This window comes from Pteropus vampyrus, unplaced genomic scaffold, assembly GCF_000151845.1.
Source record: "Pteropus vampyrus isolate Shadow unplaced genomic scaffold, Pvam_2.0 Scaffold22, whole genome shotgun sequence".
NCBI classification, from domain to species: domain Eukaryota; kingdom Metazoa; phylum Chordata; class Mammalia; order Chiroptera; family Pteropodidae; genus Pteropus; species Pteropus vampyrus.
In genome coordinates, this window is record NW_011888803.1 from 2,177,383 (window position 1) to 2,188,081 (window position 10,699).

Here is a 10,699-nt window from a genome sequence, read left to right on the forward strand (position 1 = left end):
GCTACATAAATGTTAGTCATTGCTATTAGGACTGCTACTATTAGGGCCTGATCTAATCCTCATGCCATTCCTATGATGGTTTTTCTCGATAAGTAAACTGAGGCTTTGGTCAGTTAAATACCTCACTGAGGTCACTCAGTTGTGGGTAGGAGGTGCAAAGATAACACTCCAGTCCTGCTTGCTTTCCGGGCTTGTGCTCTTAACATTATGTGTTACTTCCTCTTTAGAACTATGATATGTGCTGGAATGCAGATTTAAACAGAGTGGAATTCATCTGAGAGCAGACTCGTTCATGATTGGGAGGCGCTCTAAGGCTTAGAGAGTGATGGTGGTTGGGAGAAGTGGTGAGATTGGGAAGAACTTCCCCTAAGAGAAAGCCACAGACAGATGGTTTTGGCAGGTCCCACTTGTGTAAGAGACCAGTGTCCCATTCCCATGTAACTTCCCTTGAGAGGTGACAGGATTCCTGATAGAGTAGCATAGGGATATTAGAGCTTTAAGAGCTGTGGCCTTGTAATTTGAGGTGAAAAACTCCCTGTGCCCTGGGTTTGGTCACGCTGACTTGGGCATAGAGCTTCGGGGTAGAATTTGTGTTAAATTGTGCATAACATCAGCCCTCTGGATCCTGAGGGGGGAGAAAGAGACTTCTAAAGCAAAATCAAGACTCAGTTTCTCACCAAACTTGTGGAGCAGGAAGCTTAAAGTTAGATTTAATCCAACATTTTTTTTTTCTCCAGAATTGTGGAGTAAAATTTAAATCTACTACAGAAATTTAAATGAGTGCTCAGAGAAGGGAAAGATATGAGTAGGCTGGACTAGGTTAAGTGATTCCTAGAGAAGATCGCACTTGAACTTGGCCTTGGAGGATAAGGAAAGTATAGATAAGGAAGGAGGGTTTTTTTGCAGGAAGTGTTCAGGACAGTGAAGAAAGAGCCTAGCCTTGGAGGGACTGTGCAAATCAAGCTGCAAAAGCAGTTCCAGGCCATATTCAGAGGAGCTCTGAAAACTAGGTGGGGGACCTAAGCTTAGAGGACAGTAGGGAATCATTTAGGTATTAGAGCTGAAGAGTGACTCGACGAAATAGAATTTGGGGAATTAAGACCAGAAGAACAGTGTAGCTATATTAGAGGAGAAACTATGTAAGAGGCTGCTGCAGCAGTTCGGGAGTAAAGGATAAGTGCTGGGATTAGGGGCAGCAGTGGGAATTTGAAGGAAAGGAAAAAGCCCAAGTAATACTGCAAAGGCAGAAATGGAAGTAGGAGGTAGTTTGCTGTTTAGCTAAAGGGGAGAGGAGAGATTCAAAAGAAGCAAATGTGACTCCCAAGATTTCTATCCTCAGAGCTTGTGATAAAAGTGATAATTGGAAATGAGGCAGTCGTGATGTAGAAATAATTTGAGAGGGAAAGTCAGGGAGAGAAGTTCAGTTTCAGATGTTTTGCATTTTATCTGAAAGTGGCACTCTTTCATGTATTTTTTGACAAAGGTTGAAAGGGTTTACAATGATAAATTTTGGGGATAGAACATGCCACTTAATCATCTTTTTATGTTATAAAGTTTGTTCTGCCTTTCTTACATCTAGCTAGACATGGATTTGGCATTTATCACAAAGATACTGTGGGAGAAGATAAATGAAGAGCCAAGTTCTTTTGCAGGATGTGGCAGATGTGTTAGGTGAATGCTGAATGTAACTGATAAGTCCAATATAAAAACCCAGCTGGATAAACACCTAGGCAAATATCCACTCTTTTCTACTATAGTTATTGTCTATGTAAGTAAGTTCAAACTTGTAAAGAATTTTTATAAAAATTTATTTGAGCCAAATAGAGGATACTCCTGAAAGCAAGATCTCAACAGACTGAGAAAAATGCTTCTCAGCATGGCAGCTTGCAGCTTTTTGCATCCATTTGGAATTAAGGAGAGAACATAAGGATGATTACATGAAGGTGGGGGGATGCAAGGTAGTGCTTGGATTACAAGATAGTTAACAAAATCACACGTGCTCTCTTGAGGGTAGTTTTAATTCTGAGGGATCTGAAAAGAGGCCTTTTAAAGGTGTGTTAACCTAGATGCATAGAAACAATGGACAAGGCTTGCTTAATTAAGCAAAGATAAATCTTTTACTGAAAAGTTATATGCCTAGGACATGACTACCCATTTAGGAATTTATGATCAGATCACTCTGAGATCACTTTCCATTGAACCCGTTTTCATACACATTGTGAACTCTCATTAAAAGAAAATTTATTAAATGCTCATATTTTTAATCTGAGAAAATGCAATTATTGTAACCTGTAATACCAAAAACTTTGCAATCTGTATTTCTCAAAACACTTACCCTAAACAGTGATTGATCTCTTAGAACTATGTTTAAGGAGCATTCAAATATCAACCATGAGTAGAAGCTAAATAAGAGCATTCAGCTGTTTTTAAGCTTAACAATTAAAATAGCAATGCAAAATGAAGGTCAAAAATGAGGCTAAAATGTAGGTGGCTTTCTTAATTTGTCTGACTAGTATAGATATAGTGTAACTTATTAGAAAAACAGCAATTATACCAATTATACATATTTTACCAGAAAGTATTTGTACAATGGGGGTTGTTATATAATTGTAGGAAAATGGATTTAACAAATTATGCTCAAAATTGCGGTCAGAGTATGTTTTCAGAAAAAGTTAAGCAAAAAAGCACTTCCCTTTATGTATAATTTTTTTTGATATGTTAAGTGAAAAGGCAGATTATAAAACAATGTACAGTAATATCTCATTTGTAAAGACTGTCTTTAAATGTAGGAGAAAAACGACTTGTAGTATATGCATATTGAAATGTTAACAGTTGTTTTCTTTAGGTGTTGAGTTTATGAATAACTTCTTTCTTTAGACTTCTTGTGTTTTTTACATTTTAAATATAAAATGAACATACTAACTTTCTTAACCAGAAAACAATTATTTTATAAAAGAAAGCTAGCATTCCTAGGTTAGGAAGTAGAGAAACTGAATCATTCTATTTTTAGTGGCTTTATAACTTTTAACTATATGATTATTCTCATTGTAAACAGTTTTCTTTAATATCATTATAAGTGGTTTCACGTTAGAAATGTGGTAGAATATTACATCGTATTGACTCTTTAAATTGGCAGAATTGTTTTGTAACTACTTTCCTTAACCTTTTAAAACCCTGGGGAAAAATATGTGTAATAAACCATAATAAAAGTGAACAAGTTTTTTTCTACGGCCATGGCACCCTGAACAAGCCCAATTCTGTCTGCTCTCGGAGGCTAAGCAGGGTCGGGCCTGGTTAGTGCTTGGATGGGAGACCACCTAGGAAGATTAGGTGCTGTAGGTGTAAAAAATAAAAAAAATAAAAATAAGGGACTGTAAACTGACAAGGTCCTTGCAATTTGTGAGGTCAACCAAAGGTTGCCTCGCTTAATAAAAAAATAAATAAATGTGAACAATTTTTTTTTGAATTCCCACGATAACATCATATTATAGAATAAAAGGAGAATAAAAGGGTAAAAATAAAATATTTTCGCTATCACTTTTTTTTTTTTAATTTCACACATTGGAGTTTAGAGGTTTGTAATCTTTTTTTTTTTTTTTTTTTTAAACATAGTCCTCTCTGGGTTAATGCTATGAAACTTCTTCCCAGAGATGTAATTTCAGGCAGTTATAAAAACAGGGCTGAGTTTTTCTCAAATGACACCTTAACTAAAGAACAAGAAGTTTTTGGACACAATTGTTCTACTTCTAACACTTGTCATGCATTGCTCATTCTCATCAAAGAAACAGTTAAGAGCAACTTTGTGTTTTTTATTTTTATTTTTATGGGGTTGGTTTATATGCTGCCAGCTTTTTTGATCCAATAGACAACTGACGCCTTGTGCACGTGGCATCCTCTTGTCTACTTTTCCTTGCTTTGCTTTAGCATCCTACTAGCCGAATAAAAAAAACAAAACCAAACCCATAGATATTCTGAGAAATGTTGGAGAGAGGAAGAACACATGGAAAAAGGGAATGTTTAGTTAAAATGTTAAATTCCTGGACATAAGCTAGATTTTGTCATCTATTCTGAGAAAGAGAGAAAGAGAGAGAGAGAGAGAGAGAGAGAGAGCGAGCGCGAGCGCGCGTGTGTGCATGTGTGTGTATTTGTGTGTATTGTATGTATGTGGAAGGTGGAAATAGGGTAGGGAGCACATGAGCTGTTATGGACAGTGCCATTTGTGTATGTCCAAGCATTGAAAGGTCTTTTAAAAAGGATTGCTTCACTGCTTGGACAGAATTCTGTATCTGTGAGGTGTCTTTCAGATGGAGATAGTGGAAAACCCTACCTAACTGGCTTATGCAGAAAAGAAAATCCTATATATCAACTGTCCATGAATGATGCTGGCACTAACAAAGGTCTGTGTAGGACCCAGATAGAGTGATCAGGACCCAGTTTCTTGCCCTTTCTTTCTTCTCTACTGCCCAAGGCATCAGCTCATCATTTGTTGATCATCTTAAGGCTAGTTCTACACTAGGTCCCCAAATGGTGGTCAGTAACTGCTGGGATAATGTCCTTCCTTATTCACAAAGAACAGAAAAGGAGAGTGTCCTTGTCTCTGAATTTCTAGCAAAAGTCCTTGGATTCATTCAGACTTCACTAACTTTGGTCACATGTCCAACTCTGAAACAATCACTGTGATGAATGAGATCGATTAGCTTGGCTCATTCTTGTGTCCCATCCCTGAAGATGGGAGCAATCAGCTTCCCCTGAACCAGTGATCCTCAAATGACCAGTGGGTACTGAGAAGATGACAAACTAATGTCTATTACCAATGGCAACTCATAATCTTTAGTAGAATGCAAAATCAAGTACTGGCTCTGGAATAGACCTGCCTGGCTTTTTTATTTTTTATTTTTTCCTAGCTCTACCACTTACCATGTTGTCTCTGACCTTGGTGAAATTATTTTATTTCTCTAAGCCTCAGTGCCCTCAATTATAACATTAGAATAATACCTATCTCATAATAGTGTTGTGAAGATTAAATAAGAACATGTAAAGAATTTCTGTTACCTGGGACATATTAAATGCTCAGTTAAAAAAAGACATTACCTTGAAATGGACTTTCCCCAGATGATCTACATTGTTGTCCTTAGATGAATTATAGTGTATGTATGTGTGTGCATATTTATTCCTTTAAAATAAGATTTTGTTCTAAGAATGACACTAGTATAGAGAATGGCTATCCATATAATACTTGCTATCCATTTGTAGTGTGAAAACTACAGCTTGAAAGATTGTCTAAAAATGACGACTAAGAGCTGTAGATCTCAAGAAATTTGTTGACCTTAACTACTGTTGTTTTGTAGAAATGTGTCAGTCCCCAAGAAAAACTTAAAATTTTCATTTTTATTAGAAATCACATAACTTCTACAAGTTGGCAAATAATTAAAAAATCTGAAAATACTACACATTCCATAAACATGTCTGGACCACATATAACTGCGAACTACTTGTTTGCAGCTTTGACCTAAGAGAATTGTCTTTTCTGCCCAAGTCCTTTACTCTGGTAGCATCTGTGCATATTAAGTTTCTCAGGTATTCCGTGGGAAGAAAGTTTCAAGTGAATCATTCCCAAGAGGGATTAGAGGCCTCGTGAACTGAGTCACCCAGTTGGGAGGGACTCTGAAGCATAAGCTCTCCATTCCTTGCTTCTGGAGTTTTTCAACTCATGGCCTGCAATGTTTTCCCTTTCCCTTCCCTTTTCCCACTTAGCCTTGCTGTCTTAATTTTGGGTGGTTGGGTCTCTGCTTGGACATCACTTTGTCCAGGATGTTTTAGGCTCCTAAGAATGAAGCATGAAAGCCCACTTGGACCTTTGATACCATCCCTCCCTATAGATTAATAAATTGATGTGATGACATCTGTATTTGGTTAGTGTGAATCAATCCCTTAGATTCAGGTCAGCTCTAGGAACACTAAGAAAAAAAAAAAAAAAAAAAAGCAAAGCATTTCTGCCCCTGTAACGCTGAAGATCGTTGGTATATACGTCCCACAAAGTCCTGCCTGAGTTGCCATTTGGCCACTGTTTTGATGTTTCTCTTGATGCCTTGTAACTCCAGAGATGGAATTATGGAAATGGATTAATGAATTTGGTGAGGAAGCTTAGTTCATCCTACATGGGTAGTTAGGGGAAAGGGGCTATATGTCTCCTTTTCTGGGATGGAATGGTGATATGTCTGGTTGTTTGCCCACATGCTGTCTTGTAACTCTCATAGGGGATTTTTTGGCTGGAGAGGAGGTCGTCCAATGACATGGATGCTGGAGGGCCTTCATAGCCAAGTGCTCCCATGAGGGGCTGGGCTTAAACTTGGCCACTTTGTAGAATCTGTGTGGAGCCATGGGAAGGTCATCTGTTGTTTTTACCCTCCTATAATTAAAATTGAAGGGGGGAAATCATAGTTTTATAGAAGAGAGAAAATAGAATAAAAAATAGGTCTTTGTATTTGAAGTGACAATTTTCTGATCATTTGAAGAGAGACTTTTGCATGTTTTTCATTCTGAGAGAGAAAACTACTGCATATGGTTTTGGTGGGGAGGCAGTGGGAAAAGCAGATATCTCTCCAGGCTGAAAGGGATCAGCAGAAGAAACGTGGCAGCAACACTCTCTAACATGAGCAAGGCCACTGGGCTCAGCACCTTTCATACACTAGCTCTTCAGATGCTTAAAACAACACCATGTGCAGGTGTTGTTCTTATTTTACAGATAAGGACTTATTCTTTAAGTTCACACAATTTGTAAGTAGAAGAGCTGGGGTTTTAACTCAAGTTGATTCTCAAGTCCATGTCTGAGCAACTGTTGGGTGTTAAGCTGTGTCCATCTGTGCCCACCTCTCATTGAGATTATGGCTCTGCCTCTGCTATGAATGCTATGATCTGTACTCCAGCCCAACCAGGGTCCTTGTGAGACTAGAACAAGATTTCATTCTATGCAGAAGTGGGAGAATGCCCAGCCTCCCCACTGTGTCATCTTGTGTGATTTGGGGGATCTAAGTGCTATTGCATGTGCTAAAACAGGGTGTTGGCTTCTGTCAGCCCCTCTTCTTTCCTTAGGGTTCAAGGTATGACTAGAGACAGACATCTTTCTGCCTTCTCCATTTTTCCATCTCTCCACCTGACCTTCATGATATAGTAGAAACTGTGGGTTGGTCTATTGAAAATGCCAATTGAAATGGGGTATTATAAAAAAAAAGATGCAAGTACATGTAAACATTTAAGACTTACAAATGTACATTCTTTTACCACTCTTTTGTTGTAAAATACCCTTTCTTTGAGTAGAGGACACAAATTGAAGTTCTGTTGTCTTTCTTATGTAATCACAACCCTCAGTGCATATCTATGGGTTTTGTTTTATTTTTGAAAATCAGATATGTGAAATGTTTAAATTTTTTTTCTAATCTCTTAGCATCATCTTGCCCATATCTAAAAAATTTTTTCCAACTTACTCTTATGGAGTCTTTCCAAAGCAGTTAACCTAGTTTTCCTAGCAATAATAACTCTAAGTTTCACACTTATCAGCTCATACACTTTTAAATTAAATTACATAATTGGAGTAACAGATACAATTGCCACAAAAGTGTTTGGTAACAAACATAACTGCTGCTTGATGACTGTGGGAGCAGCTGTGCGCCCAAAAGCTATGAGTGTCCTGTGCCCTAAGTGACCTGCAGGAGGCTGATAGTCACTGTGCTTCACAGGAGTGGAGACCCCTGGGGAATCCAATGAATCCAGCTGGCTGCAGGCCGATTACTAGCATCTACTGTTTGAAATACATCCCTCTCATCATTTAGCCCTGAGAAAGGCCCCATGCAGATCCATTCATGAGAAGTGAAGTGACTGATTTAGGGCTTGGCCTGGTTAGACATGCTCAGACAGGCCAGCATCCTGAAAGTAGGCCAGACCGAAACATTCGCAATCTTCAAAAGAAACAAAAAAACAAAAAAAAACAAAAAAAAACCCCAGAACTTGTTTATTGCCCTGTGGGTAAACAGAACTATCCTGCCTATTTTTACGTAACTTGGTTGATTTATATCCCTGAATCATAGGATCATAGAGAAAAGTAGCTTGTTTCCTTAGTAGTGAAAACTGCCTTTTTGGAGGCCTCCAAGTCAGAACTTAAAATTTAACTTTTGCTTTGGTGCCACCAAGTGGTTAGTTAGTTGTGAGAGACTACTCTCCAGGAGAAGAAGGCTTAAGAAACACATAATGATAAAAAGAAGTCTGAGTTGACTAGGCAGAGCACAGAAGATTTCAGGACAGTGAAACTATTTTGTATGACATTACAGTGGTGGACACATGTCATTATTTGTTCAAACTTAGAGAATGTACACCACCAAGAGTGGACCCTAATGTAAACCGTGGACTCAGTGGTAGCGATGTGTCAGTGTAGGTTCATCGACTGTAACTGTGCTGCTGCGGTGGGGCTGTTGGCAGTGGGCAGGCCGTGTGTGTGTGGGAGTAGGGGGTGTATGGGAACTCTCTGTGCTTTCTGCTCAATTTTGCTGTGAACCTACAACTGCTTTAAAAATAAAGCTTATTAATTTAAGAAAACCTTCCATTCTACACACATGTTCCCTTTGAACTACTGGTGTTACAGGTTAAGGGCAAGGTAAGATAGAGACATCCTCTAGCGAGGCTGACTGACTTCTCAAGCACAGATGACAATCCCCGCATGAAGTTCTCACGTTCCAAAGTCCAGGTCCTTAGCTTTGTAAATCTCAGAAACCTTTTATTTTTTTCAGTGTTTCCAGACCTGTTCAATTTTCCAGGGTTATATCATGCTCACCAAACTTACAAGAGACTTATGGCTAAGTCAGAATGCTGGTGTTTCACCTTTACCGTTAGAAATATATGTGAAGTGGTGGACGAGCAGTTCATCTCCCACCTTGCGGGAAATTATTATGGGAGGGCCAATTATACTGAGTAGATTTCTTAGTGAAATCGCAGTGGGGTGGTGCGTGTGTGTGTGGTAAGGAGAGTAGGGGCGCGTAAGGTTGTTTATCCCGAAGGTTGTTGCCATCAAGCTGACACTGTCTTGACCACTTTAGGTTTATACACGACTCCACTGAGAATATTCACCTTGCTGAGTGGTACAGAATCTTGGACAGTACAGACGGCAGACAGATCTTGTCTGTTTCTTTGGGCACGCTTTTGGAAAGTCTATGCTGAGCATCTTGCTTGTGTTGCTCCATTCTTTTCAGTCGAGGTACAGTGTCACTGGCAAGGCCAACATCGTAGACTTGCTGATGCAGCTCTGGTCTCCTGAGAATCTCTCTGGTCACCATGATTAGTATTAACGTCATCAGCCACCATTTATAGGTTTTTGCTTGGGGGATCTGGTCTACTTATGATAATTCTAAATAAGTTCATTCTCAGAGGAAAACATGTTTTTTGTTTTTGGTGATTCTGTCCCTGAATGCAGGTTAAAATTACTATGTAAAATCCTTAATCACTTGGGAGTAGATTTCCCACAGCCAAACAGTACTTGCTGAAGATGGGAATTATTCTAGTTTCAGAGTCAGTAAGAATATGTTCATGCCAGCCACTTGATGCCTGTGTCTTGAGACCTTATTATCTCTTTATTTACTAGTCTGTCCTGTGATTCCTTTTTGGAACTCAGTGCAGCATTTCTCCACCTCCTCCTCCGTCCTTGTCCCAAACTGCTGCCACATAGAGACCTCACTCAAGGAGACGTGGGGGATATTTGCAGAAGTTATAAACTGCTGGCCTGCGGTTGGAATCTGATCCACAGATCTCTTTTATTTTTGCCAAAATGTTGTTTTTAAAACTTTGACTCAATTGCCAAAATTTTAAAATCAGGAGATTCATAAAAAACTCTGAGTATCCAATTTCTTTGCAAACAAGTTGATCTGGCTGTGCAATGCCTACGTTCCCACAGGGCAATAAGTTATTGGAGTGTCCTAGTTAGGACACACCCCTTCCAGTTATCCTCAGTCCCTACCCTACCCTTTCACTCATTTACATTATTGCTTGGTATTGGGAGGGCAGTGACTCTAGGTGCATTGGAAAAACAAATATAAAACACAGAACAGGTGTAAGGAAAGCAGTGACTGTGGACTTTTGCTTCATGGTCTCTTGCTTGCCTCCTGAAAGCAATTCCTTTCTTGGAAACTATTTCCAGCTTCTTTTTCTTTAGAACCCTGCTTCTCTTAGTGTGTCACCTCTGAATTTATCCCTTATGCTTCCAAGAGGTGTGATATTACAGTGTCGTTGAGGAAAGCATACAGATTTGAATCCCAGCTCTTCTCCTTAGTTCAGTTTCTTTTTCTGTAGAATGAGGCTATAGCTTGCCTCATAGATTGATATGGGTATTAAATGGGATTTTATATATGAAGCATCAAGCAGAAGGTAAGTACTCAAGTGTCTCCGTCCCTCTCTTTTGTCAAGACATGACTTCTTCTTCGTGACCTTGATGAAGTCCCGCTGAATTTCTGCCTCTGCTGTCCTGCCACATACACCTCTTTACCCTTAAAATAAAGCTGACTGTTTTATTTTTTATTCCTTATAACTTCATTTTTCCCATCTATACAGTTTCAACTATCTCTCTCCTTCTTTCCCTCTTCTGCCCTCTCTCCCTTTCCCGCCCTCTCTTTCTCTCCCTCTCTCTCTCTCTCCTTTTTTTCCTTCCTTCCTTCCTTCC

General features: G+C 39.1%; 1 protein-coding gene across 1 annotated transcript in view; it reads left to right on the plus strand.

Annotated features, from left to right (window-relative positions):
- The window catches only part of GIPC2 (GIPC PDZ domain containing family member 2), an 81,196-nt gene that overhangs the window by 48,510 nt on the left and 21,987 nt on the right, over window positions 1-10,699 (plus strand). The window lies entirely within an intron of this gene.